At 49.1% G+C, this 7,946-nt stretch overlaps 1 non-coding gene across 1 annotated transcript; it reads left to right on the forward strand.

Annotated features, from left to right (window-relative positions):
* Nucleotides 1–219: 219 nt before the first annotated feature.
* On the forward strand, nt 220–291 carry trnaa-ugc (transfer RNA alanine (anticodon UGC)). The gene has a single exon. It is a non-coding gene; the product is annotated as a tRNA-Ala (tRNA).
* The last annotated feature ends 7,655 nt before the right edge of the window (nt 292–7,946 follow it).

Consider the following 7,946-nt stretch of genomic DNA (forward strand, 5'->3'; position numbering starts at 1 on the left):
TGCTTTCTTTTTTATTATGTTTCAAGATGATCAACAGATTAAAAAACGAGTCTTGACGTGTTTTCGGTCCGCAGAGCCCCAACTTTGATTCGCTGTCGATCGCTGTGGATCGTGACAATACGCGAGGTCAGAGGTTATCAGGGGGTCGGGGCACGAAACTGTCAGTTTAAGGTAAACAAATGTGCACATCTCAAAATCGTTAACTTGCATTGCTAGGTGGGGGATGTAGCTCAGTGGTAGAGCGCTTGCTTTGCATGTAAGCGGTCCTGGGTTCAATCCCCAGCATCTCCATATGTTCAGAATTATTTTTCTCTGCGTGTTGTTGCGCTGTAAGTTTCCCTTTGTGGGACAATAAAGGACCTCAATCCTGAAGTGAAGCGAGCTATCTTAGCGTCACTGTGTGAACAATCATCCTACATATCTGGATTTTCGTGGTAGCTTATCGGGGGGGGGGGTTCAGTTCCGCCACGCTACGCATCTGTTTGTTGCTCCTGAGTCAAAGAAACTGCAAGGACGTGAGGCAGTAAAGCCGGGGAAAATTCAGGAGAGCAACATCTTAATATTGTCCGTCGCGCTCAAATATCCGTTCCGAGTTTTTAGCCCTCTGACCTCTGACATCATCCATCTGTCTGCCAGCTCCACGTTTCATTCATGCGTGAGCGTGAGGAGTCAATATTTACACATTCGTATTTGTCAAGTTAATAAAAGCTGTCAAAGTACACACAAACACACACACACACACACCCTGAGGCCTGTCGAGGCGGCTCAGTACCCACGTGTTAGTGCCAGTTAAATCTCTGCTGTCTCTTCGTTATGGATCTGCTCGTTAAACGACGTTTGTTCTCTTCACATCTGTTGGTTTGACCTTCTGGCAGCGGAATGATGAGGATGAATCCTGGTTCCATTCCGGTCCCGTGTTTGCAGTGGTTGGCGCAGCTCCGCAAACGTGATTCACCACAGCGGCATTAAACGAAGACGCACACATTCCAAAAAGGTGCCTGCCCTCCCGGGACCCCCTGGTGCAGGAGAACCTAAAGAATAAAGCTCAGAACGGATAAATAAAGAAAGCCAATCGTTTTTACAAGCCCATATCTGCCTTCCTCTCGCTTGTCGTCTCTTTTGAATTGATATCGAATTCAAGCGATTCAAAAGGGATCCTTCACCGCCTCACGCCACGGTCCATTTCCTATGCATCCTCCATCCCTCCACCTACTGAGGCTCTTCTCCTTCCTGGTCCATCAGTCATGAAATGAACTTCCAGCCGCCCAAGCCCTCAGAAGAAGCTGAAAATCCCCTCATCATCAAGTCCAGGACATCAGACCCGGATCGCTTCAGCGCGTCGCTGCGGGAAAACTGAAGCGTCGAAACTCTGCCGTCCATCCGTGGCGTGGAATTTTCCCGATATAGATAATCGTCAACTGTCTGGAAGCCACTTCTGTGTCTGAATAAAAGATATCTCCTGTTATCAGGCTAGAGTCAGTCGCTGCTAAAGCTTCCCTGGCATCCGGCTAGAGTCCGGTAGAAAAACCTGGCAGCCGGGTCACTTTTTGTTTGTTACGGACGAGAAAACGCGGTAGATTTTTGAAATGATTCCAGTATTTACAAGTGCGAATGCTGAAAAATGTTGCTGGAGTTTTAATTAGGACATGTGGGAGCCTTAGCCCGGAGCTAACGGACATCTGATCCCTTTGTTTTAACGACCGTTTGGAATCATCACTGTAAAACTCGGAGCCTTTTTTAAATGTTCCGGCCCGGCTTTAATGCTCCTCAGCTGTTTATTTCCGCAGTTTTTCCTCCGTTCGCTCGTATTTACACAACTTTCATAATCCACGTTGCAGTTTTAAGCCTGGCAGCTGTTTGTGTTTATTATCGCGGCCAATTCGACGGCGAACAGGTTGCAAATCCCCCCGAGGCAAATGTGGTTTTTGTGATACTGGGCTGTATAAATAACACTGACTTGCTTTGACTTCTCGCTCGTGTTAAATTTGGACCAAAGTGGCTCTTTAATGCTGCTGCATATTTCCTACAGATGACTTTGTTGCACAGAAAACGATCGGCTGATTTAACGAACTCATTAGCTGCCGCTGCGAGGAAACGCGCCGGCGGCGGCCTTCATCGCGCTAAAATCGATGAGGCTTTCGCACGCGAACCGCATCAGTTCAATATGAGACGACATCACATCCGTACGGGGGAACGGAGGCGATGTCGGCGCTAAACACACCCACTAAATATTTAACATTCCCCGCTTCATATTCCCATTTCTCATGTTCGGGAACGTGTTACAAGAGCTCGTCGTTCTCTGAGTAATTTCAGCGCATCCATATGGAAGCATATAAGAAGCTTCGTGATGATTCCGGGGGCACAAGCCGCCGTCGTTGGATCTGGTTCCAGAGGAAAACCTCTACTGGTGACTCTGGCATTTGCACCGACAACCAAAAAGATGGTTGAAAACAGTGTTTTATTCCACAAAGGAAAGTCCCCTAGTTTAAATGAGAAAATCTGGTTCGCTACCTTCAGTAGCGGCTAGCGTGCGGGAATGGCGGCTTTGATCAGACATAGCTGTTAGCATCGCAGGAAGCTGCAGGTCACCCCAGTGCGACATCCCAGGGAAACTCTGCTCCAAAGAATTAGTCAGCACTTATCTTTCATTTGCAGCCACATTGCTTAATCTTATCAGCAACGCCGCGGTGCTGAAGGAACGGCGGCTGGATGGCTCCTCTGTTTTTGTAGGTATGTGTTTGGAATGTGCAGCATTTGGGTGAGGAGGGGATTATGGATTGAGAGATCTCTCTTTGGTATTGTTCTCCACCCTCAAATGTCTTTTTTAAGCACTTGATTTCATTTTCCCTGGGAGTTTGTCAGGGTTACAGCAGAGAAAGGAGCCTGAAATGCTCAATTTTCCAACTGTGAGAGATGGAAGTGCTGTGTTTTTGAAGTTATTGTTCCAAGGCTGGTTTAAAAGTGTGTTTTCAGAGGCGTGCGAGCTGCGGCGTGAACATTAGGGAAACCCTCCAAATCACATTTCAAAGACCAGAGTTCAGGTAGAAACGCTCACCTCTCTGTAGTTCCTGGAATAGACGATGTCATTCATGGGCCAGCCTGAGCAGAATCAGGCTTGAATCATGAGTTTTTTAAAAAGAAAAAAAGAATTGTGTAACACAGATCCGCCATCAGGTCCAGATGTAACTTGAGGAACATGCAGATTACCAGATTAGAAACAAACTCAGTGGATTACTGACCAGATTAGAGGCCCCGGGGCGACATTCCAGAAGAGGGTCGTTGTGGGCGTGTCGATGTTGTCTCCTTCACTCCGGCTCAGATGAGAGGAGGCGGCGAGCTGAGTGGCGGCCATATTGGCCACGTGTGCGTCCTGGAACGGGAAAACACACCTTTTTTTAGCTTCCAGTGGAGCTTCAGCCTCTGATAGAATCTGGCAGCTCGTTTGCATCTCTCTCACCTGTGATTTGATGCCGTTTTCACTCTGTCTGGCACCTCACAGACAAACCAGCGCAGAGACGCAGTAAACTGTAAAGATGCGGCTTATTCTCCCCTTTATTAGATAAAGGGGCGCAAACATCAGCAGGCTGGATGCATCACGGTGACAAAGCGTTCCCTTGTTCTGGGCTGTCATTCAGGAGAACAGCATGTCGTGTTCCACTTAGCACTTTATCATTCATCGCTCCTGCCGAGAGCCTCTCTCGGTTCCCACAATGCACCTGGCAGCGCCGGCCTCTGTAAATATTGTCCTGGCTGACAGAGACGGAGCAGCAAATGGGCTCCTGAAGTGACTGCAGCTAATGCGACTGTCTGGATTTTGATGGGGATCCAATTAAACGCGGTGTCCGAGTGGAGCAGGGGAAGAGTGACGGCGACGCGGCGTGCTTGGAGATGGTATCAGCCAGCGGGGCGGCGTGCCGCAGGGCTGCTCCCCGTTGAGGATTATTGAATTATGACTCCATTTCATTGCACCAGTTTTGCTCGACGCATTTCTTTTCGAGCCCGCTCGTTAGTGCGTCCTCAGGTGAGCCAGAAAGGCAGTAAATCATCGCCAGCAACACTTAAACCGACTCTTTGAATCCACACCAACAACACGGAGGACAAACAAGGAAAAAGCAGATTTCCTTCACGAACATGACGAAGTTTCCCAGAAACGAGAACGGCAACGTCACGCCTGGCTGTCGGGTTTTAGCGGCTCCTGTAGCATCGGAGGGAGGACGAGAGAGGAGCGAGGAATGTCTCGGAGACTCGCGGCTTCACTTCGGTTTAACGAAACCTTAACCTTTCCTGTTTTCCCATCTTCAACCGCAGCCATCTTGCGAGTGTTCTCCTTCTGTCAGCGGTGTCGGACATCCTGGATGGATGATTCCGCTCCTAACACAACGGAAGCAGCACCCCCAGAATCCTGCCTCAATTATTCCTTCACCTTTATTCCGAGCGCTGACGTGCCACCAGATTTTCGCCAGATGGGATTTAAGAAGCGCTAATTCCGTTACTCTTCCTCTTAACTGCCACTTTTTTCCAAATGGTTGACCTCCGTGGGCTTGTGCGGCCGAAGCCACTTGGTTGCGTGACGACTAAGTGCACCAGAAGAAAACATCAGAAATCTTTTTTCCGCTGATTTTCCAGTTGCCTTCCTCACAAAAGGATTTTGACCAGCAGCTGCCCAGGTCCTTCAGCCTGTCCAGACCGGAGACATCGTGCTCTTTGTGTCTTCCTGTTTGTCCAGAGGAAGTGGAGCGTGGGACTGCACCCTCCGATAGACGGGAGTGGGTCTTAGGCTGATCTTCGTTCATTCCCAGCAGATGAAATGTTTTTTTTTAGATTCCAACAACGCGAAGCTGCTGCTTTTGCGGCGTGAGTTGATCCAGCTTATTTTCGCACCGATAATGAAATGAATCCATTTTAGCAATCAAAACAAAAGCAAAGTGAAAAGTTCCTTGGAGTTTGCGACCCGTCTGTTGGATGAAACTCCGTGAATAAAACTTTGCTCAAGTCGGCCGAGAGTAAACAAAACTTTGTTGGCTTTGCTAAATGTCAGCCGGCGTTTTTAATTTCTAATCATCCTCGCTTTAATTCCTCTGTTGTCGACGGATCTCGGCACAAAACCCTCTGAACGCTGATGCGACTGACAATGTGGGTTCAGCAGAATCCAGCCGGTCTGGAGCTGCTGTGTGGTGGAATCCCACTTTCTGCTGAACATGCCGGCCGTTATTGACAGTCCATCACGCGGAGCCCCTGGGCTCATATAAAAGCCCCTCCATCGCCATGGCTGCGCCCTATAAACCGCCGATCACGTCTCTGCTGATGAAGATCGATCAACAACGCCATCAGGTTTCAGTCAACGATGTTGGACGCGTCAGATCTGTGTCAGCACATCTGCTGCAGCCTCCTTCAAACGTCATGAATTTTTCAGAAGCTGCGTGTTCTCATGTTCTCCGTGATGTCTGAGCGGTGGCGTCGGACGGCTCCGGATCTTCTGGTTTCTGCTCCAGAGAGCTGAAATGTTAGAGAATCCCGCGAGACGTGATGGAGACTTTCTGTGAGGGGGAACCGGATATTCAGTCTTCTAAAGTCCCCAGGAATCATCGCTATTTTGTCCAATGTGGCCCTCAGAAGAATCCGTCCTGCCTTTTGCTGGTCTTAGTGTCTTTGAGTGTTTTTTATCAACCTCACTGAGGTTTTATTTTGGCTTTATTGTTGAAATTTCTCCCTTCAGGATTAGAGAAGAGGCCACATGTGTCGCTTTCTTTTATTTTTACCGTCTCTGTCACGCGTGCGGATAATTCATGGTTTTTTAATCCTTCATCTTTCAATACGGTCAGTAGGTTACGGACGTCAATAAACTTGAAATGGCACAAAATTGATACAAATGGCTCACTTTTAATGTTGAAGGCCTTCACATTAATAACAGTCTGCCAAATTAAATCGTCCAAAAGAGTCCTTGGCTAAGGACAAAAGTCTTGTTGTGTCTCTGAAATTGGACCACAGGTCAATTTGCAGATCAAGAGCCTGAAGACCAAGTCTGCTGCCGAGGTGGCGGCCATCTTACACGCATCCAAAGGTCAAAGGGAGAGGCTAGCAAGAAGAGTGAAGAAACCAAAGATGGCTGCTTGAGAGGACCACTGGTTTGCCAACAGGCCAGCGGAGCTACACGAGATCTGGACAACAGGAACAGTCTGACTGAGGCAGAATTAGTGCTCAGTAACCAGCGTGGAACAGAAGGAAGAATCACGGCTGGAGCTACAGCCAGTGTGAGGGTGAGCAAGAGATCTGCAGAGTGGGTGGCAACAGGCTGAAATATCCAGAAACGTGAACCAAGTCAAGGAGCTCCAGGCTCGGACATGAACATTATTGAGCACATCTGGGGTTAGAGGAAGGAGGAGGTTTGGAATATGAAACCTCAGAATCCTGGTGAGCCCTGGGGGGTCCTGCTAAACCACTTTCTTTACCATTCCAGAAGACTTTTCTCCTCAAGTGTAGACCTCAAAGCTCATGGGAGTCATACAAGATATTGATTCTGGGTGGTGATTCAAGGCACCACCACTTATTCTGGTTCTGGTGTTACGCTTGTGTATTCAAAGTAGACTCCAGGTTTAAGTCCTAATACAAACCATTTTATAATAATAATAGACTCTGGCTAAAGAGGTGAAAACGGCAGGGAAACGTTTTCCTCATGACATTCTGTATCCGGGCAAAACCAAATTGCAGCCCTGAGGTCGATGACGCCTGAACAGGTGCAGCACTCCGAGAGCCCGACCTCGAAGTGGCCTTGGAAAGATTTGCTGGAGAGGAGCAGCACTTGGAGCAGGATGAGGCTGAAGATCTGTAAGGATCCTCACGAAAGCCTCCAGTTTGTGCACATTAGCCTGAGAAGCACTCGGCAGAAGAGCAGCTGCTGAACGAGCCCTTTAGGACCCGTTTCTGAGGCGCTGCGGCAGGTGATGGCGGACGTGACTGAAGCCTTTCTGCGAACGTACCGACTGTTTTCATTTAAAGCGTCTAACGACCAAACCTGCGGTGGAATCGGCTGATTTCCTGGTTCCTGTGCTTGAACCTGTTGTGTCGATCCTCCCCAGACAGCCGGACGGGAATCGGCTCGGACCCGGGCCTGTTAGCCAGCTGCGGTTGACCTCGTGGCAGCGCTCACACGAACACGAAGCCCTTAAAGACAGGAAGTCTCTGCAGTGTTTGTTCTGATATGGAAATGTGTCTCCGCTCCCGAATCTAAACTCGGCTGAGTTCACGTCAGACGTTCTCTTTATTGTCTCACTCGTTAGCTTTCTTTCCTCCAGACGGCTCATCCTTCACTCCTCTTTGTTTTTCGCTCTCCTTCCTTTTATCTGTCTGACAGCCCCCCCCCGTCCTTTCTGACTGTTTCTCTCTGTAATATTCGAATCGTGACAGCACATCAGAAGTCAGAACTTGCGGTGTCGGCATAAATGTGCACCGCGGAGGTTCGCATTAGCATTGATGCTCCCGTTATGACAGCGTTGCATGGATGCAGCCTCATAAAGGTTTTTTCTACCCAGGATTGATCCCCCTGCACAGATTCTCCAGCGGAGTTTCCACATTATTCAAACGCTGCCTCATTGGATTAACGTGCACACCTCGGCGCCGCAGAAGGTCCCCGCTTTTATTGCGTTCGTGCAGACAACAAGGCGCCTCGTCCAGAATATGACCATGTGTTCCATTTCGGCGCGTGCTGCTCACTCAGCTGTTTCAGCGATAGCGACGGCGCTCCCCGGGTCAAACGCCAAGAGCCCCACCCCCCTTGGCGAGAATGGAAAAAGCACTGAACAGATGCTCCGCTGTCACTTCTGTCCGTCTGCCGCGGCATGTGATGGGCCGGCGTGCAGTCAGTGGGTCAGCCTCAGACTTTAAATGGGGCCCTGTCTTCTGACCGGCAACTGGAAATAAACATATATAGTCATGTCATTTCATTAAGA

The sequence above is a fragment of the Takifugu rubripes genome, chromosome 15, assembly GCF_901000725.2.
Source record: "Takifugu rubripes chromosome 15, fTakRub1.2, whole genome shotgun sequence".
In the NCBI taxonomy this organism is placed as follows: Eukaryota; Metazoa; Chordata; class Actinopteri; order Tetraodontiformes; family Tetraodontidae; genus Takifugu; species Takifugu rubripes.